Raw genomic sequence first — 24,985 nt, 5'->3', positions numbered from 1 at the left:
CTGGTTACAGTGGTACTATTGGATTGATCGGCTCTAGTGCTGACTTATAAAGTGAGCAATGCATTAAGGATGGTGCATTGGGTTCTTATAAAGTGTTCTATCATAAGTGTAAGTTTTCATATTGTACATGAAATATGTAGTTCTAGGATTTTGCACTGAAAAAGTTAAGTATTTGTTTCAACATGCTATGCATTTAGTAGCTAATTATTTTGAAATTGTCTGACAGCTTTTTATGAACCACTGTAGGGCCTGACTGCATACAGTTCTAGATTTTTTTTGAGAAAATAAATAGATTTGAAGTCAGATGAGTTTTCTAATCCTGCTGTCAGATGTCAAAATGTCTAGAATAGGCAGACTGTATTTCTTCACATTGCTTTCCAATGCCCCACATAAAAGTGTGTGACCTGGATGTGTGTGGGTTTTGTTTTTTGTTTTAGTGGAGTTATGCAAGTTAACATAGCTTTTATTGTTGATTAATAGCTAAAAATATTGGTGGGGGTTAGGATGGGGAAGGGACGGCTAGTGTTCATTCTTTTATAGAAAGATAATCTTCGGCTCTCTTCCATTGCTTGGGTCCTTTCAGCTTTATGTTCTGCTCCATCATTAGTCTGTAGAAATGCTAGCATTGAGATTGTCAAGAATTGGACATAACCCAGGAGCTGAAAAGAATGTAAACTCTTGTATAATGAAATATATAAAACTTCCTTGTCAGCTAAGGAGGAATAAGTGAAATACTGTATTAATGAGGTTTCGAAGTAGTTAGATTTTAGGTTTGTTCTGTATGAAATGTTATTTCTCAAGTGTGCTATACCAAGGAAATGTAGCTTCAGAAAGCCTTCTATATTCTTGACTTCAGAACAAACAAGGAAATGGCACAGAAGAATGCTTGAGATGATGGAATAATAAAGCCTAGCAGTGTATGGTGAACAGTAGTAGTATTTTACATATTACTTCAAAAAGTAAATATTGTGGGCTGACTCTTAGTGATTTGAGAGAGGTCTTGGTTTATATTCATTGTAAAGGCTTTCTGTGAATTAATTCTGATACCAAACACAACTCAGTGAAATCACAGCATTGATTACCTTTCATTAGGAATGGACTACTTGGAGGTGGGTAGTTACAGGAAATTTTGTAACTACATAGGGGCATGTAAAAAGAACATGAAACTAGAAAGCATAAGGGGGTGTTGTCCTTGAAATGCAAGTCTAGACTTTTGCATAAAATGTAACTAAAACTGTCAACAAAATGTTTGATGTTAAATTTTATATGTTAAAAGCTACTTGCAGAGTTACTCATAGACTAACCCTAATAACAAACTTTATTTTAAACTTTCTTTGGGTTTCACTTCTGTGTGTGTGAATATATTGTTTTTATGCTACTGGTGAGAATAAAACCATTGTTAAACGGAAATTTGGTAAAGATCTCAGAAACCTACAAGCTGAGTTTCTTTTACTCTGTGGTAAAATCCCATCGAACTTTCTTTCCAAATCGAAATATGGAGAAGGAGAAAGTTCCACTTTTTTTGTGTGTGTTAAATAATGTGTAATTTGGAACTAGGGACACTTGCTTTTTTAAAAAAATATTTTTATAGAAATGCATTATTACTGAGACTTGAAATTTTTTTGCTGGTGCAGATACACAGTGGGTAGATCATTCCTACTTCCTCTAAAAATATTTTTAAGTTGTTTAATTGGCAGTTTTGCCCAGCTGCTGTACAGTTGGGTGAAGTGTTAACAGTTAAATTGGATGTCAGTAGGTTTTGTTTTTTTTATTTTAACTCAAAAATAGTGACAGCATAGCTTGGAGCAGGCAGTGCACTTTTTCCTACAGTTTGCTTTGCACAATCACCTTGCACATCCATGATTAAACTATTTGTAAATCAGTTTACAGTATGCCTTACAGTATTTTTTTGTTTGTTTGCTTTAAGAGGCCATGATGTGAACTGCAGCAATTTAGCAGCTGATTCGTGAGTGGTTCAGTGTTTGTCTCCTGAATGAGGTAGGGATTTTGTTGGGGGGCTGGCACCTTGTGAGGGTAGTGAATTTATCCGCTGGCTCCTTGGTGATGGTGGTTGCTACTTCCCAGAACTTAATTTTATTTCCAAGAAACTGTAAACGCTTCCCTATGAAGCATGTGCATTCATAGGCACACATTAGGCCTGTGTCTAATGTAATGAATTGTACCAATGGGTTATGTGGTGCCCTGTGATTTTTTTCATACAGATTTTATGCATTCTTTATACATCTATTTTAGTACTTTTTTTACTGAGCTACTAGATGTACTTCATCTAAGGTTATACTTCATTATTGATGGCACAAGTCTATAGCAGTGACTTAGCAGAGATTTTAAACACTTGCAAATGTAATTAAATTTCTCAAAAGTGTCAACTATAGGTGATTCTCTAGAGAAACTCTCAAATGAGTCATGTAGAGTACCACACAAGTAGTAGACTCAGTTCTGAGGATCTTATGATTACTTCTTGTTCCCTAGGCTATCTGATGGCCAGCGAGGAAGCCTAGATGTACTAGAGATTAAAGAACTTGGCTATCACTTCAGTGCGTAGTGAGTTATCAAAAATGGCTAAAATTAACAAACCCATACACATTTGTTCTATCTAGTTTGGCCCTAGTTCAGTGACTATAATAGGCAGAATGTATCACCTCAGCAGCCAAGAATTAATGCATTTTTAGATTGAATAATGTAAAAATTACACCACTGGGGCTAACTGATCCATGTTGCTGCTGTGTAGGGCTGTTAGAATGGGGACAGTTAACATGCTCATGATCCTGTCTGAAGTAGGCTAGTGTGATAGGACTGCCTGCAAAAGTCACTGTCTCTGTTGCAATAGAAGAATTTGCATCAGTCTGCAGCACTAGGCAGGTTTTAGAATTTGACAGCAGCCCTCCTTGCAGCATACAACAGGCTTTCAGCTGCTGGCACAGCAGAAGCAAGGGATGAATATAATCTGGCTGTGGTTCCATCATGTATTATTTAAAAGTTTTCTAACTGTTTGTTTTCCCTTCTGCATTATGGTTTGCTGCCCTCTCACTTGTGATGTTATAGATGTATATAGGGTGACTGAAATAACGTAAATTAAAAGTCGTCTCTCCTTCCCAAGGAAGGTAACATCAGTACATGTGCTTTGCATAACGTTCTTGCTTCTCTAGTTATTTTCCAGAACACTTGTTAAGCAGTATTGACTTCTAGATGAAAACCAACAATTTTCTCCTACTGTAATATAAGACGTAATGTACAGAAATTGATCTGCATATTCAGATAGTCAACATAAATGGGTTGGAATTTATGAAGGAGTGTAGAGATGTTAGGTTAATAATCTTTGACATATTCAGAGTTAAATAATTTACTTAAAGTTGTACAACAGTATCAAAGCACATATCATGTTTAGAGTAAGCAAATTACTAGTATGTTTTAATGATCAGCTATTATAGAGAATACATCTGATTCAGATGTAGAACTGGACCTGTGGAAAGCTGGGGTGTTTCACGTAGGTGAGCAGCCTGAAGGTTGCTGGGATTAAACAAAAGTTGTGGGAGCTGGGCAAGGTAAGATGAGGTAGTAGATGAGCATAGGGAATTGAAGGGGAACTGATAAAAAAAGGGGACTAGGAATCAGTTAGGAAGAAGTCTGATTTTTGGAATATTTTTAATTTTGGGTGCTTGTCTTAATTTATCCTAATATCACCTATTACATACATAATTTGAATTACAGTGTTTTACTGTCTTAGCAGTAGCTTATTATCATGTTTCTTAGTTCTAAATTACTTTCAAAATATCTGCAGCATTGTTAGGCAGGGATAAGTGGCTTCTTTGCTTTTGTTTTGGGGTGTCTTCCAGCGTCGACAAAGGGGTTGCAATAAATGGATAGAGTATGTGGGATTAAAGTACGCTGTAACTAGCATAATGATTATCTCACACTGCTTCTGTAACTGTGTCTAAATTTTCTTCATTCCTTTCTATTTCTGTTCTAGAAAATAATGTAGGTTTTGCAGATCTTGTTGGATTGCTGTTTCTGTAACATACTCTTGTTGACTAATTCAGTTATTGCTGGATGTAATGTGTTGCTTTGACAGAAGCTTGTGTTTTGTTTGCTTTTACAGTCTGAGACACACCATTTTCATTCGCTTTTGAATTTTTTATATTAACTGCAAAAGTACAGAGAGAAGGAATAGGAGTCATGGTTTATCTTGGATTATCCAAACTTGCTTTGGAACATTATTGCCAAAGGCTATTACGCTTAGTGATTATTATGTTTATGAAGCTGTTGTATTTTCTCAAACCACAATTCTTGTAAAAGGATAATTAAGTTAAAGCTTGGGCTATTCTTTGCAGATTCTGTGCCAGCGCCAAAATATTTTCGAACAATACGTAGTTATCATTTCAAAGATATCCTTTCAACTTGAAATACTAAGTAGTGTAATAACTCTTTAAAACATACTACTGTCCTAATTTACTGAATATTATTTTTAAGGTGAAATCAAGCTATTTATGTTGCGTTGTCATTAGAAATCAGTTGTGAAATGTGCTACTTCATATGAAGGCTTAAAGTTTATGTTCTTGCTCTAAATTAATCTTTATGCTTTTGATCTTTTGCGGGGGAGGTGGGACAGGATGGGACAGGATGGACAGGACGAAAACCTTGCTGTTTGTAGCTATTGTTGCTGAACACTTTAATAATCGGGTTTAGCAAATCACAGACTTCCAAAGGTCTCATGCTGCGTGGTTATGTAAAGTATAATTTCATACTTGAGCTGGAGTTTGCAAGGATGCTTCACATCTGTAGTTGACTTTTTGAAAGGTGATGGGAATGACTTCCATCAGTCAGGTGAAACAGCTTAAAAGTCAGGAGCTTAATCTTAACTGGTACTCTTAAGTGAAGTTTTATCTTCTTATGTTAAAGAAAATGCAAAAGTAAGTGGACTTTTTTTTTTGTAAACAAAATCTGTACTGGCTAAATGGTCACTAATCCTGTTCCTAAACATTCAGGAACTTTTGAAGCTGTATTTGTGCAGAATTTTGATGCACTTACTGCAGTGTAAATAGAAGTTAGAAATAGCACTGTTAGAAGTTGTAGAATGCTGACATGCTGCTTGTATAAGTCTAAGTTTAATAAGCCTTATCAATACCATTCTTGATGTTGCAACTGAAATACTATGCTTTTTATAAAAATCTTAGTTTTCCCAAACTTTAAACAGATTTTAGTATTTGCTTGAAATTATACTTTGCACAAGTAACTGCAGCTTTATATTAACTTACCTTTACATAAAATACGTTGAAAGAAAGCAGTTTCAGAGGCTACAGCCTGTTTTCTTTTCCCTTGGGTGTTCTTACAGGTTTGTGTAGAAATGATATACAGGTTGATCTATTTTAGCAGATCCCTGTAATATCTCTTTACATTGTAATGAAGCTGTATTTTCATGACCACTTTAAAATTGCCAAAGTATGACCTTGTCGTGGTTTAACCCCAGCCAGCAACTAAGCACCACGCAGCCACTCACTTGCTTCCCCCCACCCAGTGGGATGGAAGAGAGAATCAGAAGGAAAAAGGTAAAACTCGTGGGTTGAGATAAGAGCAATCTTATCTCAAACAAGTAATAGAACAGAAAGGAAGAAACTAATAATGATAATAATAACAATAATAAAATGACAATAATAATAAAAGGATTGGAATATACAAAACAAGTGATGCACAATGCAATTGCTCACCACTCGCTGACTGATGCCCAGTTAGTTCCCAAGCAGTGACACCCCCCCCCCCCCCCCCCCGAGCCAACTCCCCCCAGTTTATATACTGGGCATGACATCACATGGTATGGAATACCCCTGTGGCCAGTTGGGGTCAGCTGTCCTGGCTGTGTCCCCTCCCAACTCCTTGTGCCCCTCCAGCCGTCTTGCTGGCTGGGCATGAGAAGCTGAAAAACCCTTGACTTGGTATAAACCTGACTGAGCGACATCTGAAAACATCAGTGTGTTATCAACATTCTTCTCATACTGAACCCAAAACATAACACTATACAAGCTACTAGAAAGAAAATTAACTCTATCCCAGCTGAAACCAGGACATGCATCTTGCCAAAAAAGAAGAGTATGATTTCTCCTTAGGCTTCATGGTCCAGCCTCCCTTTTGTTGGCACTAGGAACAGTGCGGCCCTCTGATCAGCAGGATCAGTGCAGTGGTTTGGATTGAAGCTTGTCTGGCTAATTAGAAGATAGGCAGAGCAGGACAAACCATGTCTTTCAGCTGTAGTCACCTTTAGCATTCTGAGAAGGAAGAGCACAGCAGTTAATTTAAAATATCCCATCTCACAATGACTGTTTAATTCACAAAAGGAAAACTTCAAACTACTTGATAACTGTGCACCTATTTTCTGTACATGGGAGGAAACAATATGTCCTTGTAAATTGAATTTGTATTATCTCAGAAATGTAGGCTTGGTTTTGAAAGAGGTGGTTTTGTTATCTCTTACCTCCTGTCAGTTCTAGTAGACATAATTCTAGTAGAGAATTAAAAATTTTTAAAATAATTATTTATTTTTGGCATTTTTCTGGGCTTCAGTGTCAACATACAAAGAAGAACAAGTTGAGTGGGACATAGATACGTAAATATTAGTATTGAGTCATTTGGACTTCTCTCTGATTTCACAAGAGTAGTAAGAAATTTTTTTTTCTTTCTTTTTTCAGGAAAGCAAGCAGGGGTTAGCAGTGTAAAAGTTTATGGGGTAGCCCAGTATTTAATCTGCAATATTTAGAGTGGCCTTTAGTGAGTGTTACACAACTGTTTTGATCATCAATATTCACCGTTTTGACTTTTTATTTAAATGTGTACAGTCATCTTAATTATTCCCTGTAGGTAACTAATGTAAAATGCTCTGCTTAAAGTACATAGGTGCTACTCATAATGGAAACGATAAATGAATAGAATACAACTGAATTTCTTCTGTAAACGGGATTTTTTACATCATTCTCCTGACCTCCCAGTCATTCCTGTACCACACATACTTAAATATGGCTACTGGGACACAATTAATGTAGTGTGGTGATACTGAAATTGTGATAGAGAATATTTAAGAGAAACTCAAAACTTCTAAAAGTTTAGCTTTAATCTTGAGTGTACGGTTAAAAGAACTTTCACAATTCCAACTTTTGGAAGCTGTCTGCCTGTAATGTTAAAATCTTTGACATAAAATGTGACCCTTATTAACATGAGCATCTGCTTATAAGGGTAGGAAAGGCACCTGTTTTCTTTAACCTTAGTCTTAATATTTCCTTTTCATTATAAATACTTGTTGCTACGTATAAAATAATTGTTCTTTTGGTTATGTTCTGCCTAGATTAATGCTCTTCCTTTGAAGTGCATAATAAATGAAGGTGCAAAATTGTTTGGGATTTCTCCTCAATGTTCAGTTCAGAATGATGAGAAGATTATTACATTAAACTTAAAATCTTAATGCTAACTTGTAGCTTTACTGACTGCGAGGGGTGGTCTTTGATGCAGCTGCTCACTGGAATTTTTTTCTCTGTTCTCCTCAGAAATGTCCTATCTGTCCCCATTGCTTGAAGACAACAGAAATTCTAGGTTTCTGGAGTTGCACTGAATCAGTAGGAAGCTTGTGATATTAATTAAATATTATTAATTAAATATTATAATAAAACATCTGGTTTTGCTATTCATACTGCTGTCTTTTTCTGGATAGACTAAATAAACAAGAACACTTAAATATTTTGAATTTGAAAGCATCAGTTTCTAGTAATTGAAGATGTGGCTTTTAAGGAATGACTTGGAAAATACATATAATGGCATCCTTTAATGGTTTATATTTATCTTGATATTTATTAAAATATTATTGTATAGTGTATATAGGAAAATTTCTATGGGAAAACGTGCACAGAGTATGATATACATGCCTATGCTATCGTTAATTTGTTTGACCCCTTTTGGTGGTGGTTTGAGGAGGGGTGTTTGTTAACTCATTGTGAAATTATAATCTTTGTGTTAGTCTTCACAGATCTGTTACAGCTTTTTGAGAATCTGTGTTTATTTTTACAAGTAGCATGATTTATCTAGCTAGCACAGGCAGCAATAGCAGTGAAGGGATGGAGGCACAGACGGGCAGTTGGTGCCTTAAAGTTTCTGGAAAGCTGAAAGAGACTATTCCTTTTTATGAAATGAAGACCGGCAACCTATTTCAGAGTTAGTGGAGCAAATACTGTATTTGTGTGTTGTGAGACCACATGTAAAATCTGTCCTGGTTAAAATCAGTCACACTAAGTAACTGGGGTGTTCTTTGTGTGTAGTAAAGCTTTGGAAAGGAGAAACGGCATGCTCAGGAACTAGCTGTGTCTGTATTACCATGCCAGTGGGTACAAATGGTCGTGTCCTTCTGCCTGTTCATTGTGTAGCTTTGGTAAAGATTGAACTTTTTGCGTTAGAGACCGTTAACTTGGATAATTCTGTGTATTTTGGGACTAGGTAATTAATGGATGTTTCAATCCAACTAATGACCAAAGTTCTTTGAACCAGTCAAGCATACTTACCGATGTGTTTCCAAAACATGCCGATATCCAAAATTTCAAGCTTGTTGGGCCACTTGGGCAGGTTGATGAGATAATTTTTGTGCATTTGGTAGAATAAGTTGCACCATCCTAGTGACTGTTCATTCATTGAAGTTCTCACTGGTTGTTTTTGGTGTAATCCATGCTGATATATGCCTAACTTCATTTACCATGCGGTGACATGTTTTTTGAAGTGTTTGATGGGTATGTGTTCACCTGACCCATCTTCTTTCCTTGCCACAGACTTTCCCTTGTATAGCCTTCAGATTATAAGGGAATGGTGGGAGACTTTTTCACAAGGTGCCCTTTTGGCCTTAGTATATATGAGCAAAGCTCTAAAAATGGTTATGTATGGAAAAGGTTTTAATCTCACATGATTGAGCCTCCTATATATGGACCTTTGGACTCACTAGTTGTATTATCTCTAAGAATACAGTTCCTTTAGGAAAAGTAAACTACTTCTGGCACAGCGTGTCTTGCGAATGTCTTTATTTCAAGGTCTTCACCACTAGTTTTTCTTCCCTTGTCTCTTGTACTATTGCAGACAAAGGTTTTAAACATAATAAAAAATTGGATTTGTCAGCACTGTGTACTGACTGTAAGGTATGGCTGGAGTTCCTTAGGAAGCTTTTGTCTAAGTCAAGTTTACTGACAAGTTCTACACTTTCCCCTTTCCAAGTCTGTACCCATCAGCTGTATGTTTGATGTCTTTACAGTTGTGGGTTTGAAGAGTTGTAAGCAGTACAATATCAAATAACAGATCTGTAAGTATAGAATTGCACATAAAAACTCATAACTTGTACTCAAATTAAGGGTGAAGCGCAAGGCACTTAAATTGTATGATAAGCATGACACTGTTTTAACATAGCTGAAATGAGTCTCCTTACTGTCAGTTCTTGGACAGAGAGTATTTTCGTTGCATGGGAACACACAAAAGCAACAAGATAGCTGTGCCATAAAACGGGGATGCCAGTTTAGACTGGTAGAAGTGTTTCTGCCAAGGAATTATGGCTGAAGTTACAGTTTCCATGTCTCTTACAGTGTGTGTAATGGTCAGCGGAAATTACATCTCTCTTGTGGTAGCTGCAGTAGAAATATTAGGGCAGGAATTACCAACTGTTTTTTAGAGTTTATAGTCTAAATGGATAAGACAGGCATGCAAAATAAGAAAAATACATGTATTATATAAGTGATTGTAGATTGACAGCAATGGTGGTAGCAAGGTCCTGGATAGGGACTAGGGATGAGCTGAACAAAGAAAATAGAATGAGATGCAGATAGCTGAGATGAGGTGTGGTGAGAGGAGGAGGAGCAAGAAAGTGAGATGAAGACTGTAACAGAAAGAAAAGGTCAAGCCAATGTAGGAAAGACAGTCAGCAAGATGTACAGAGAATCTTCTAAGTGTCCTGGAAACCAAAGGTCATGGCCTTAGTTGCCTCTGGTCCTGTCACCTGGGGTACTTGTCTGGCTTCATCTGACTGGCCATCTCCACTGGACAGAATAATTGGCAGCGTGGTGACTGATACCCATCACCCAACTGATTCACTAAACCCCAAAGTTCATATAAAAGGGCCAATTGTTATTTTCAGGGTATTTCCAGCAGAAGTCTCTGTGGCAGGAGATGGAATGCTATAGGAAAGACAGGAAAGAAAAATGAAATTGAGGTAGAGAGAAGAGCAAGGAACACTATGTTCAGTAATCATGCTTTACAAATCAGTTGTTATATAAAATTATTACCTGAACTGTGTGCTTCTGGAAAACCTTTTCTTATACAGTACAGCGAGGGTTTTTTTCTTTATTGAATAGGTGAAACTCATCATCAAAGATACTAGATCAAAAGTACCCCTTATGTTAATGAAGCCTTAAAGTTTACACTTCAGACCTTGTAGCTTTGTTACATGGCGAGTGTTTTGATTCTTCTATCCAAACATGCACATACTTTCAAACTGTGTGTGTTCGTTGATGTTATTTTCTCTGTTCATGTTTTAAGATACTCAGTAATCATTTCTGTAATTTGTCAGTTGTGTATGTAATGCAGTGATATGCTAAAATGTAGTCCTTGGCAGGAATATATTTTAACACCAAGTTCAAATGTAGGTTTTATTCTAAAACTGCTTTTGAAAATCTTTAATTATTGAAGAAAGGGGTTGTTTTTTGGTTGCTTGGCTCTTTCTAATGCCAACATTTATTCTTAGTCATAAGCTTAAGGCTAGAATGGAGGAACCTAGTCTGACTCCTTTGTATTCTGATAAGATACTACATCTTGCCCATTTACTCTTGAATTGAAAGCAGTTAACTTTCTACCTAAATAATGTATTCCAAAGAGTTTTCTAACCTTGATTTCAGAGCTACTCAAGACATCAAAGCTCCACCAGTTTTCTTGTCAGCTTATTACAGACATTAATTACCATGTATTTACTATATGTTTAATTATTTGGTGGTTTTTGTACTTAATGGTTTTTAAAAACTATTTTTTTTAATACTCAAAGGTTCTATCAACTTATCTCATCTTGAAGTGTAAACTTTTTTTTCCCCATTTGACCAATGATTTTTGGGTGTAAATATTTGTGTAAATATTTATTTAACTGTAACTTCTAAGCCTAGAAGTCCCATCTTAATCCATTTATAATGAACTTCCTTGCTTAGGATAAAACAGCTCATGCATCTGGCAATACTCCACATATTTTGAACATAAGAGAGCACCTCAAAAATCATTACAGCATTTCTTCACAGACTAAAACACCATATAGGGGTCTCGGGTGACAGGGTGTTCAGCTTATAAAATATTTATTAAATAGCTCTTTTAAATGGCTGTAATTTGTTATGATAACCAGTAAAAACAAATCCTCTCTGTGGACAGTGGTGGTTCAGTTTAGCTGATTTAGACTTTTTGTATATCCTTCCCTGGCCTTTCCTGAGCAGTTGAAATGTGTTGTGGGAGGTGAGAAGCTCCTTTAACTACTTTACAGGAGTTTGAATATTAACAATGGTAACAAGCAATTTCCCTTACTTAAAAAAAAAAATAATCGTTAAAATATATAGTTCACTGCAGAAATGCTAGTAAGCTGGAGTAGAGAAACTTAACAAGGAAAGTCAGTACTTACTATATAGGTATTTTACTGCTTTGAGTTTTCACCTAGAGAGTAAATCTAGAAGGGACTTGGTAAGTCAAATATCTGTTGGGATTTGTTTTAAACTTGCATTCATCTGCACTTGAAGTCTAGTTTAAGATGTTGAATCATATAAATTAATACTAAATTTGAAATACAAATCTAATTCTTAGAATTGAGTGAATTAGAATAGATTTTTGTTTTCTTTCCGTTCTTGTCCAAGTGCATGCCAGCAGGCTTTATGGGCTTGTTGTTTAACTGGGTTTTATGCCAAAACATTTTACAACCCATGTCTTTACACAAATTGTGCTGTTTTGCTAAAGACCACCGAGTTTTCACTCACAAAATGCTGTAGTTGTGGAATCTGTGAACGATTAGTTTTTTTATCATCTTTGAGCAGACTTCTAATACTCGGAAGCAGCAAATTGGCTGTTTAAACTATGTAACTAAAGTTATCTGTCCTCTTCTAGAAAATTGTTGGGTTGGGATGGTATCCATTTTGCTTGTTGCACCTGCTTTAAAATTAAGCTGCAAGTCCCATGGATGGGTCAGAATTGTAACTTTTAAAATGTTTCTGTTAAAAAAAACCCCAACCAACCAAACAAAAAAAACAACCACAAAACTGCCTAAAGCTGAATTCTTCTGTGTTCTGTCCTTTCCTCCAGGTTTTCTGTGACTTTTCATTGACAATAAGGTGTGATTGATTATTTAACTGCAGCACCGAGTAGAGTAACTACAAAGGTGTATCTGTGGGCGTAGTTTCAAAGAGCATTTCTCTTTGTGGTGCTGTTGGTATAAACAGTGCCACCCTCTTACTTGTGATGGGGTGAACCTGATCAGGAAGCTGGTCCAGATTAAAAATTAGCTAGGTAAGGAAAATAATGATTATTTTTAACCCAGATATTTTTAGCCCCAGTTATGAGCGACATACTGACGTTTGGAAGTGATGGGTAACTGAAGAAACATTTCAAGAAAATAAAACCTGAGGTAGCTGAAATTCAGGTGGGTATGGGGTTTTCTTATTAGTTTTTTGTTTGTGTTTTATTTCTCAGTAGCAATAAATGATATTTTGCATACATTTAGGCAGAGATGTACATATTAGCTGGAGGGAGGAACGTAAGTGAATTTATCTGTGGTCAAGTTGTGCTAACGAAGCTGTGATCTGGGTATGGCTTGGAGTCCCAGGTGAGCCAAGCACACAGCTAGCTGTGGTCCTGCTCCCCTGCACATTCCTGCCTTCTCTCAGTTGTGCCAGCTCTGTCACCAGGCCAGCAGGGAGGCAGCTCAGGAAGCTAAACTGGCTGAAACGTAACCTTCCACAAATACATTTTCTGCTGGCCTTGCTCCATGAAGCAGCTCACCATGGAGACCGATGAGAGCCAGAGCTCACCTGTGGTCAGGAGCAGCAGGAGAGCCCGTGGCTGTACCTCCAACCTGTGTTATTGTGTAGCCTCCGGACAGCAGGAGTGCGACCTCCTGAAAGGTGGCTGCGTGTATTTCTAAGCAGCCTTGCCATCCTGCTCTCTGCACTGCCTGCTTGTCCCTCCACACTACGTTACCCCTGCCTGGTTTCGGCAATCCCTTCCTCCCCTCTGCTCCCCTGGCACCCTTGCAATTCCCCATCGCCTCCTGCAAAATGCTGCTCGAACTGGGGGGCAGAGTAGGAGGGATGGGAAGGTGAAATGAGCCTTGAGCTTGTGGACTTCAGTTTGAGGAATGCTGGTTTAGGAGATGCGGTGGCTGGTATATGAATAGGGACTCTTCATAAAGGAGACAACTTGTCTGCGTTAGCCAGTAAACCAGTTAACGTCAAGAGTACTTCAGAATTGGCAACTCCTGTGGAGGTCTGCAGGGCTTTCAGAGCATCAGTAGTACGTTTATTTCGGTTTCTTGTTTGCAAGGCCTTTTTGAAGTTTAATAATAAAAAATGTAACAGAAAAGCTACTGTTTGTACCTAGTGAGCTAACGTACTCTACCAAGTGGTGGTACTTAAATATCCATTAAAAAGCACAGCTGGCACAGCATAATGAGAGTGTGATCTGTTTGAGTAGTGTTACTGATGAAAGAGAGTATAATATAATTATGAAGAATTAATGTAATGTACCCTAGGAGCACACATGTTGGTTAGTGTCCCCCTCACACCTTCAATGTATGTTTTCCACTGTGGAATTCATCAGAAAAAAATAAATTGTGTGGCTGTGGAGGGTAAATTTTGGAGGCTTTCATCCCAAGTAAAAATGAGACCCTGTTGTGGAATTGATATAATTTCCAAAGGGTGCTGTGGGTGCTGCTTTGACGTAGTCATGGCTAGTAATGGTAATAAAGTCTTGGCATCTTCAGCAGTCTCTAGAATTAATCCTTTATGAGAGAAAATAGGCATTCAATATAGCCATCAGATGCTAGCAGAATGGATGGGCAAGGACAAGCTTGTCCATGCTAGCTATAAACCAAATCAGCTTGTTTTCCATATGCAAGAGTGTTTGAAGTTTTAGTGTGGTATTTTAAACTACATCAACCTCATTCTTAATATCTAGAAGTTGCAGAAGTTTGCAGCACAAAAGATTCACTCACAAAATACAGAAACATAAAGCCAGTGTGCACTCGTCTATAGAGACTACTACTGAATGGAGCTGGTAGAGAAACAAAAAATCTATGGGAAGGCTTTGAGGGCTACAGTATTTCAGGAAATATTTGACACTGTACAGCACTCAGAATTCCCCGTAGCCATGGTGGGGTGAAGGTGTGTGAGGTTTGTCTGAGGCTGAAACTTAAGGCTACTGTCCCAGTACCAGGAAAGTTCAATGCACTTCTTAAGCTTTTAATTTTTTGTTTTTTAAACTGAGTTGTGTCACACTTATGCTTGTTCAGAGGGGATTATAGCTGAGTTTTCATATGTACTTAGGAGTCCCAATCTTGGATATGACTGCTGTGTGAGAGCATGTCCTGCACATGTTCAGGCATCATAGTTGTTGATTAGAAAACATGCATCTGTTATCAAGACGAGAATCCAGAAAGATTATTTCTGTATCCTTAAAGATTATCTACCGCTTATGATTAACAGGTGATAATTTCAGTACAATAAGGTGAACGTGACTTTTCTGTGTAGTTGAAGGTACCCATGCTTATGTCATGTGACACGCAGTCAACAGTTTAATCCTAAAAACCTTCCACAGAAATTATTTTCTAAATGACACCTAGTCAAACTTGTTAATGGAAGGAATCTTTTGGAAGGACTTGTTTAAATAAAAGTATATGTGACTTTTTTGGTGAGGGAAGCTTCATTTTATTGTAGACTTCTGTTCTTCAAAATGGGCACTGTCACTGTACAAACAGTCTTTCAAACTACAAATTTGGGACAATAAAATGCCTGAAGAGGTTTCAGTAATGTCTTGGGAAGAGGTGAGTCTTACAAAAAGAAGAATCAAGTGGGATTTTTTTCATTTCCCACCATCTCGAATCATCTCACCCCAGGCCATACTCTTCCAGGTAATGAAGATATAGTTGGTAACAGAGATTTAGAAAGGTGTCCCAGGGGCGTGAGGGGGAATACATAAATAATAGCAAACATGAGGTCCACAACTGTTGGTATTGAGGAATTTGAAAATGTGGCTGGGTTTGCAAGCCATGTGTGTATTCTTAGGTACAATCCATTATTTTGAAAAGTGAAAGAGAGCAAATGGTTACTCAAGCTAACTTTGTAATGAAACCAGTGGTTCTATGACAATTATTTTACAGTACTAATAAAAAGTAAAATTAGTTGCTCTCTATAGGTAGAATGGTATAACAAAACTCAGCACAAGATGCTACCGTGGGGCAAGGTGGTATTTGTTTCTCTGAGCTCTCAGTTACTTGACACTCATTCTCTGACAGATTTCATTTGCTTGCACTCTTGTGTCCACTTGCTCAACAAGCAGCAAGACTTGTGCCCAAGTGGTTTAGCCAGGATCCCTTGTGAGTGACACAGGACAAGAAAAAAAATATGTCAAATCCTCATGACATCTTGGGCCCTTATTGACTGGTGATGCCAACCTGATTTTTGGATGATCTTTTAACCATCTTCAGGTGGCGTGGTGTGGTTTTTCTCAATCTTCAGCTCCCATAAATCTTAGGAGAGGCAGCTGATTATTGTCCGATTTTTCCTTTTTTTTTTTTTTTTTTAAATACATGTTTTAAATACGTGTCAATAGTCTGTTTTGAGAATGCGCTAACAGGAAAAGGAACAATATATGCAGTGTGATGCAACCTCAGTATCCTTCTGGTGTTAGGCTGCAGGGTCTTCTGCTGGCAAGTGGGCTGTGCTGTGGTCTGGTCGGAGAACCGGCCTTACTGCTGGGAGCACTGTTGTGGGAATGGTGCCCTTCCTTATCAGGACAAACTAAGCTTTCATCTTCGTTCTGCTGCTTGTTCTGGTGTGTAGACACTGACACACACATGCACACACAAAAACCCACCTTTCCATTCATGTTGAATATCCTTCTAATATTACTTTTACAGATCTTTACAATATTAGGAAGAGATTTATATAAAGCATACCATTCACTACGGATTCTGTAGAAAGGTATGTTCAGTCGTTCCTAAAAGAAAATGCTGCGTGTTGTTAACATTGGACAGCAGTTGTCTAATGTGGTATAATAGTTATCCAACAGAATAAAGCTTTGTAGGGCTCTATATTGAGAGTTCTAGGCCATTACAGAAATTTCTGTAGTGTTTCAGCAATGTTCAAGAAGGAAACAATTTATAAGACCCAAAAAGGAGCTTTTTTAAAAAAATGAAAATATAATACAAGGAAATAGACCTTTTAGCTGTGTTAGGTGTAAAGTACTAAGAAGAAAGATTTTTAATTTAATGGAACTTTGCTCTCCAATGTACAGGTAGCTCAAACTACAGTTTTTGGTAACTTCCATCTCAAACAGGAAAATAATTTTTAGGGATCAGCTAGACTAATAAGGAGTGTGTTAAGTCACTAACGAAGGAGTACTCAAAACTATAGAAGATGTTGTAGTTACTTAGTTGCATAGAAGTTGACTTAAGAGATTCAGCAGTGGAAAGTGCTAAGAACTTGCTGATATCAAAAGAGGAACCGATGGATGGATGATGAAAGGCACATCTTGAGAATACATACTGACACTCTATTTATCTATTTATTTTTATAAAACACAGTGGCATGGTCTTAGTTTTGATAACATTTTACTGAATTTGCTTAAACATTTCTGTAAGAAAGACCTTGCAGGCTTTTCATTGTTGTTTCTATTAATATATTAGAAGACTATGTAAAACACGTCAAAAAACATAAAAGCAAAACTTAACCTTTCCTGAAATGTTTGAATGAATGATGTTTCAGAGATTAAAATATTACAAAATATAAACTCAATGCCATTTAGTTAATTACAAAATTTGGCACTTTGCTGGCTTTGAAGACTTGGCAAGAGCTGTGGGCCTCAAGTTTTAGGAGGCATTTGTGGTTAAATATTGGAGAGCTGACTCACTATTTAAACAGTTTCAAGCCAGGCATCCTTTTCAAGAATCAAGCTAGATTCTCTCTTCCTCTTAGGCCCCATTACTCAACTTAATTGTTGTAGCCTTCTACTTTATTTTCCCATCTCCTTGCCTTTCGCCTTGATCCTATATCCAAAAAGCTTTTCCATAGCACTGATGCTTAAAACTTCTGTCCCATTTCTGCTGTTTTATTGTTGTATAAAAACGATGCTTTTTGTATATGCTGTTCCTCAGAGGACATTTTTAGGAGATTCAGAATTTCCAAGAATAAAAGAATGTAGTAGTGCTTGCTTGTTTAACCTAATGTCGCGGTTTGGAGTTTGATGTTCTGGCTGTTTCTTTTACAAGGATGTAGTTAATCTGGCAGACATTCACAGAAAACAATATGGTGGTGTGGATCTGGAGAAATTGTTTTAGTAAGAAAATGAAAAATATTTGCATGTGTGTAAGTTGTTTTAAAAATGATACCAAGTAAAATACAAGTCTTGTTTCTCTGGAAGTTTAGAGTAAGAGGATCGCTTTTTGGAGAGCGATTAAAGAATAGAGCAAGGAACGTTGTCGCACATCCTCAGAAGGATTAATGGGGATGGTGGAGCAAACAGCTTGTATGCTCCAGTTCAAGATACATGTTCATTAAAGACCTAGAGTTTTCAAAATGTGCTGAAGTGAAGATTTGAAACTCCATTTAATGCTGCGTGTATATATCCATATGCACCTATTGACTAGAACAGCTGTGTCAACCTAGTACCTGGATGAAATGTGTGACCGCCTTTTATGTCGCGTTAGGATAGGCCAAAATACGGGGTGCCGCACCTCAGGGTAAGGGAATGTGGGTCTTAAAATGTCATGCTGGAGCGAAGTGGAGAGGCATAGAATCGGTGTCACATGAATCAGTCTTAAATGTCATGAAGTATTTAAGTGTTGGCACAGCATTGCTGCCTGCTGCAGTTCTCTCTGCTCGTCTAACTCAGCTGTTAGAGTTGGTCTTTAATCTTCAGTTCTACTGTAATTGTAGTGAATATAAGAGCTTTTCTGTCAGAACGAGCATGGTTTTTTAAGGAATTACCGATGAACAGTGTTCCAACAAATATTTAACTAACTAACCTAAATATGAGCATTTTGATAAAATGATCACTTTTAAGGAGAACTGTAGAGAATTAATTTAATACTAACATGCCATTTCAAAGTTTTACATAATGACTCTTCAAGATCAGTTGGCAGTCCTGAATTTAAACAAACCAACAAGGCTCCTAATTTGCTTTTCTTTATGTTTTTTTTTTGTTTGTTTGTTTTGTTTGTTTTTTAAATGCTATTGGGTATTTTTATATAGCACCAAGGCAGCGTGGGGTGAGGGGGAAGAAGTAAAAAGTTGCTGATCACTTTGAATCCCAATACACTGAAACACACATAGCAAAACAGATCCGAGTTGTGACGCTTTGCGTGTTAAAGAGGAGTAAGAAAAGAAAAGAAAGCCTCCTGCGAGTTTGAGGAGCAGGCGGTTGGCAGCAGCAGGAGGTGCCGATGGAGGAATGCTGCTGAAAGGGCGAGTTCCCGGTGCGATCCTGCATCAGCCTCCTCGCCGCCTGTTCAAAGAGGACTCTGAGGGCGGCGCGCCGAAATGGCAACCTTGTGTGCTGAAGCTTGTGTGTGGTTGTAATAATTTTGTTTTCATAGGAGCCAGAAGGCTTTACAGTTTAGCTTGGGTTTTGCCAGTTTTGTTTTTTGGTTTTTGTTTTTTGGTTTTGTTTTTTTTCCTTTGGAAAGGGCTAAAGAGAGAAAAGGAGCGTGCATTTATTACTGTATTTTAACCGTAAGTCTGACAACATGCTCATTTAATAAAAATCTTGAGGTAAAACTCCACCTGTTAGCATAAGCAAAGTTATAAGCTAGATTCTGCAACTTCACCTCTACCGTTCATAGTTTGTTTTCCATAATTGCAGCCAGCGGCACCAAACTCTTTCTCAGCATGTTTAGTTTCTTCTTGGATCTCCTTCATTGTCGTCTTTAACTCTGTTATGGTTTCTTAGCACTGCTGCTTTTTCATCCTTCTAGTACTTAGACACCTTCAATATTAATTTTCTTAATAATCATTGCCAAGTGGATGAAGGGCAGGGATTATGTCTGACCTTAGTTCAGCTTGCTTTACTATTAAAATGCCTTTTCCCCAAAATGTATTCACTGTTTGGGGGTGAATTGTTGTTACGTCATGGTTTGTCAGACTGTGCAAGGCAAGAGTCTTCCAGGACACCTGAAAGAAGAGGAGTTGATCTGAAGGATGGTGGCATGTGTGTGCAGCCAAGGAGAGCGTTTCGTGCCCTTTTTGCTGTATTTCTCAGGGGTTTCTTCCTGTTCTGCTGAACACTCGTTTCCCTTTAAACTGCTGTGTTTCCACGGGAGAACATTCCAGCTTTGGCACCTCTTACGTCTGTTCTGTCTCCAAACATTGAAGTGAATTAGTCAGTCTTTGCTGATGTACAGAAATCTTTTATTTTTTTTCCAAATAATTATAAAGTGAAGAGGTCCTTTTTGTGACCATTGGGGGAACGAGGCTCTTGGAGCTGACCACACTCAGTAATTACTAGTTCAGGGCAAATGCTTTATTTCGGTGCTACATCTCTTATGTGCATGTGAGGTCTGGTACGTGGGAGTCCCGTGTTCCAGAAACCTAAGTTTTGTTTTCCAATTGCAAGAACTTGGCTTCATGGTAGTGAAGATATGCTAGCCAAAGTAAATAGAAGGTCAAAGTATGGGCTATTTTAAGTCCTAAGTAGGATACCAGGATTCTTAAATCATATAGAATTTGCCACCATGAATTACATCATGACGCTGAAGATGCAGGATTTGCCACATCAGATAAATTGGTTATCCATTTAATCCGTTGTATTAGCCAGTTACGGGATGGGCAGTATTCGGCTACCAGCAAAACTCAAAGGACTGGTTGCAGTACCATTTCAGCCTTCTTCACCTATCTTCTGGAAGGAATAAAGTGGCAATAAAACAATCATTATTTTACTCAGTAACATTTTTCCTATGTGGTAAGTTGGTTCCTCTGTTTGTTGGTCTGTTTGCTGTCTCAAGTGCCTGTAGGACTTCCACTTTAATACAAAATTGTTTTGTGCGGAAAAATTAAAGCTGTCTTGCTGTAGTGACAAGTCTGGTTAATGAGCAGAGGATGTAATGAGTTACTTAGAAATTGTCTATGTATAACCTGAAATGCTCAGATTTAAACTCTCAGTTTGTGCTTAATCTCTGGGGTGACAGTATCCAGGTGAAATTACTCCATGCCGTAGAATAACCATTAGTATCAACAGTGCTCAAAAACTCTGAGCTGAGAAAACTACTTATCATAATGTATCCGTAGGGATTTGGCTGTGCTTTCTTCAAGCATTTCCAATTGTGAGAGTTTAAAAGAGGAGAAAGATGTACTGGAATGAGCTTCAGGGAGGGGCAGGTTCTGTGCTGTGTGGCTCATCACAGGGCAAACAGAAAAACAGAAGACAAGTTGAGTGGAGTTACTTGATTTCTTCAAAAGCTAGCATCTAAGCTTCAGGTTCTGTCATAAGAAGATTTTGGGCTGGTAAAGGTAATGCAAATTTTCCATCATTTGGGGTGAATTTTTAAATAGAGGATTTAATCCACAACTCCTGCAGTATCTCTTAAAGCATGTTTTTCCTTTGACATATTATGTCCTCAGTATTCTTCATGAAAGATCTAGAAAAATAGGCTGCTTTATAAATTGCATCCCATCCTTGCTGCTTATATTTTTGCAGGGTGAAAATTCACTGTTAAACAAATATAAATACACTAGTTGTAATCAAATACCAAGCAATATTTAACATGGTATGCAAGGGTGGAAATGATGAAACATGAAGGATGTCAAATCTGAAATAAATCAGTTTCTATTTAGTATCATTCTGTAAAAAGTTTATAAGGAAAAATAGGTCCTTAAGGGAAAAATGAGGGACAGGGAAAGAGATAAAAAGTTGCAGAGAGTGGTTTGTATCTGTAAATGTTTGACAGTGATTTTGTTTCCATATACTGAAAGCCATAAAAAAGATTAAAAATAACTTCTGTTTCAAAAGAAATCAGTGTTAAGACATCTGTAACATTCCTATAAGAAGCCACTCATCCAACTGTAATGAAATTAGATTGCTTGTTTTGAATAGGTCAGCTCTCTCACCAAGTTACCTGTCATGCAAGATTAGTCTTGCAGCATGTGCCAGGTAGGTGCACTGATGGTTGCTGTAATAGCCGCTCTGAATTACGGATGCTTCTTGTCTGAATCCCTGTATAAATGTAAACATCCAAACACTTGGGGCCCACGGATTTTGAACTTTGAGAGGAAATTATCAAAGTTAGTTTTTCCTATTTCAGTGTGTTCAGTTGCCTAGCAAATAATTTGTGATGTCTACTAGTGTCTAGTTTAGATGCTGTTGAGACAACCAAAATTTGGACTCTGTTTCTTACACACTAAATGGAAAGAGGTAAGTCTCTGTGGGGTGAAGGCACTGATTGACAGTGTTCAGGTTAGTGACCTAAAACACAAGATGAATCTGGTGTCATACTTAAATAATAAACACCTTTCCTCCATGCTCCCTAGGTTTTCCTTTGCACCTTTCCACTTGAAGTAAAGAATTTACTTTTTTTTTTTTAACCCCAGGTGAGGTAGAAGAAAAATGCATCTGTAAGACGCAAAATCTAGAAATGTGATGGGTCTGTTCCTGCACAAAATATTTTAAGTGTTAGCTATCTTAAGTTATAGGTTTGAGGAGAATAGCATTTATTTTTGAAGGAGTTTTATAGGAGGTGACAACATTAACATGCTTGGAGAAAGGAGAAGAGGGAGTTTTACTTAATACTGAACAATTTGTGCATATTTTTATAGAGATACAAATAATTTGCCATTGCCATCAGTTCTGATAATTCCTGAACTCCAAGGCATAGGAGAAAGAGTCCTTTCTGGGCTTGGGACGATCCTTTGTGGAGAGCTATTTCTACCTTTAAGCTGCAGTGACAACAAACTTCATGTCTCTTAGTGGAGACTTCATGGGTTTTCAGAAAAAAAGTCATTTTGTTGTCTCCCACTTGCTTTTGTAGTTTGAGGCTACATCCTGTTACCGGAGAGGAGGCTGAGGCGGGGGACACCCTCAAGTTCTCCCATTTCAAACGGGCTCACACAACGGGCATCAAGAAAAAAAACCCGCTCACAGCTTGCCTGTGACGCAGTTTATATGGGGAGATTCAACTGTGTCACAGGAAAACGTGGCTCTGATCTGGCATATAGTTTAGGTCCACAACAAGGCAATTGTAAAGGCTTTAGGAAAGCTTCCCAGGGGCCTCCGGATTTTCCTGGAAGGTCTGGACCCTACTGCTGTTACGGCCATCAAACAGAACAAAGAAATTTGGCTCTCAACTGTGTTCCGCCTTACACGGGTTATTTTGTCTGCAAAGTCACGGTTTCTGTGAAAGATACCATTTTTGTAGGTCTTCAAGTAAACTTGAGGTGTGGTCTTGAGATGAGAATGCTTCATGATGAAATGTGCCCAACACTGATGACCCTAGGATGGAAACTCATGTGTAAGTTAAAAATGTTTCCTTTGGTGGTAGTGTCTTTTACGTGGCACACTTAAATTGAAACATGGCACAATTTGAGTTTGAAATAGGTTGTAGAGTCTGTTCTTTCAAAGTTTTAAGAACTTAGGAAGAAAATGTGCTAGCCACTTCCAAATTTTCTTACTCCCACAAACATTGGTTTTAGCAGAATACTTTTTTTTTTTTTTTTTTTTAGTAATGGTTGTCCTTTTCTACATGTATCTCATGTTCCCAAATAACTTTTAACTTTCAAAGACCAAAGAGAACCCAAAATGGGGAGGAAAAAAAGGTTAATCTCCTGCTTTTTCACTATTGTGATCAGGTAATATGAAATTGAAAAGAGCTAGCAAACAAAACTCTGCAGCTAAAGAACAATTTGAAAATGTGAATTTGAAAATATCCGAGAACTTGTTTTTTTAAAAATAAATAAATGTTTGTCATTCTCACTGTCCCCTACACAATAACTTGAATTTATTTCACAGAAGGCAGCTATGATACTGAAACCTTCCTAGGCGCCGTACAGATGACAACCATTACATTGTCTGTTCCCTCCACTCCCCTCCCAAGTACTGGACTTCTCCCTTCCAAAAACTTAAGGATTTCTCCTGAAGCTATCAAGTGCAACTAACTTCCTTGGTTGTTTGGGTTTTTTTTCTTTTTTTTTGTTTATTTCATTGATCTGAGCATTAATTATGAAGTTAAGAAAGAAGCAGGTGTTAAACCAGTCATATAACTTCTGTTTTAAGAGCATGTTAATAAAACTTCAGTTTTAATGTAATTTTTTTTGTTTTTTTTTCTTTGCTAGTGAACAGCTATGAGAACCCAGTTCTATAGTTCTGAAATACTCAAGTATTACAGTGCTGGTGCAGCTGAAAAAAAATCTTAAATGGACTTAATTTTTGAGCTTTCTGAATTGTAATGATTGATTTCAGTGTTGGTCTAAAGCATGGTTGGTTACCTTGTTTCAAGCTTAGGTAAACTGTGGTTAATGCTTGGCAATGGTTAGGGAACACATTTTGAGAAATGTATTTTAGGAACTGGCAGAGTTTAACCATGAGGGTTACATGCTTGCATTGTTATTAAAGACAAAAGAAATATGAAGTGCCAGGCAGTTTCAACTTTTGAAAATAATTAACAATTTGAAAAATATTATTCCACTGACTATGGTAAATAGAATTGTTTAAAGAAATGAATGAAAAAGTTAAATACTCCTGATTTTGATTTATCTGTCAATGAGTTTGCAATTTTAATATACCTCCAAAACTCACAGCATTTCTGTTGGTTTTGTTTTTATCATAATGACTGTATTTCCACAGAGCTTGATGTTAAATGTAGAGCGTTTGATAGTACTTTTTACTCTACCTGTTTAAGAAATTATTTTAAATAAGAGTAGGAAATAAAAGAGCAGAGGAGTTCGGTGTTCTAGTGGTTGGGATTATATCCTTTTATTTTTATTTTTTTTAAAATAGCATAAAAAACAAGAATCAGCCTCTGAAAATGGTTGATGTTGACACTTCAAAAATAGTTGTAGTCTTCTAAATAGGGTGATTTAGAATGTTATAGAGAAAAATGACAGCATAAGTGTGTGTTTATATCGCTTAGCTGTGATCAAAATACTATCAAGTGCTTCATAATAAGTGAATGAATAGGTTCAAGTGCTTGTCAGCCTGAGTGCTAACAACCTGTACACAGGCACCTTTCTCCAGTTACTCTGCTGTATTCATTGGGCTTTCTAGATATCAAAATTTCTGAAGGAGGAAAAGGCCCTAGTCATCTTTTTGGGGTTGTTTGGTTTTCTTTATTTGAACTACAGTGTTGCGGTATAAAATGCCTTAAAATTATGTTAATGCACTTTAGTTATGTTTTCTGTTCTCTACTTGTAGGTCTGAGAGCAAGACATACAGAGGATTTAGCACTGTGGCAGCTAGTCGTTTGAAAGGCCACTTTTTCATTTGAAAAGAATACGTGCAAAAGATCAGTTTACGGGCAAGGCCCCTTTGCTTGTCCCTGCCTCTTCTGAGGCGTGCTATGGTTTGGGGTTTTTCTTTCCCTGATTTTTAAAAGGTGTGTGCTAGGAATTAACGCGTACAGAAAATAACCCCCAAAGTTAATGTTTGATTCTGCAACCAGAGCATGCAGAACTAAGTTAATGCCAGTTTTTAGATTGGCTTTGCAACTGTGAGCCGACTTTAATGGGGCGACCAGTTATTGTGAGCG

At 37.4% G+C, this 24,985-nt stretch overlaps 1 protein-coding gene across 2 annotated transcripts in view; it reads left to right on the top strand.

Moving 5' to 3' along the window:
* The window catches only part of FRS2 (fibroblast growth factor receptor substrate 2), a 59,130-nt gene that overhangs the window by 11,448 nt on the left and 22,697 nt on the right, over positions 1-24,985 (top strand). Inside the window, exon 2 of one of the 2 annotated variants that reach the window (XM_069773663.1) lies at positions 1,928-1,998. The exons of the other annotated variant lie outside the window; for it this stretch is intronic. The gene's annotated coding sequence lies outside the window, so the exon portion shown is untranslated. The remainder of the gene's footprint in view (positions 1-1,927; positions 1,999-24,985) is intronic. 2 annotated transcript variants of the gene reach the window in all.

This window comes from Haliaeetus albicilla, chromosome 28 (assembly GCF_947461875.1).
Source record: "Haliaeetus albicilla chromosome 28, bHalAlb1.1, whole genome shotgun sequence".
In the NCBI taxonomy this organism is placed as follows: domain Eukaryota; kingdom Metazoa; phylum Chordata; class Aves; order Accipitriformes; family Accipitridae; genus Haliaeetus; species Haliaeetus albicilla.
This window is presented reverse-complemented; position numbering and strand designations above follow the sequence as displayed.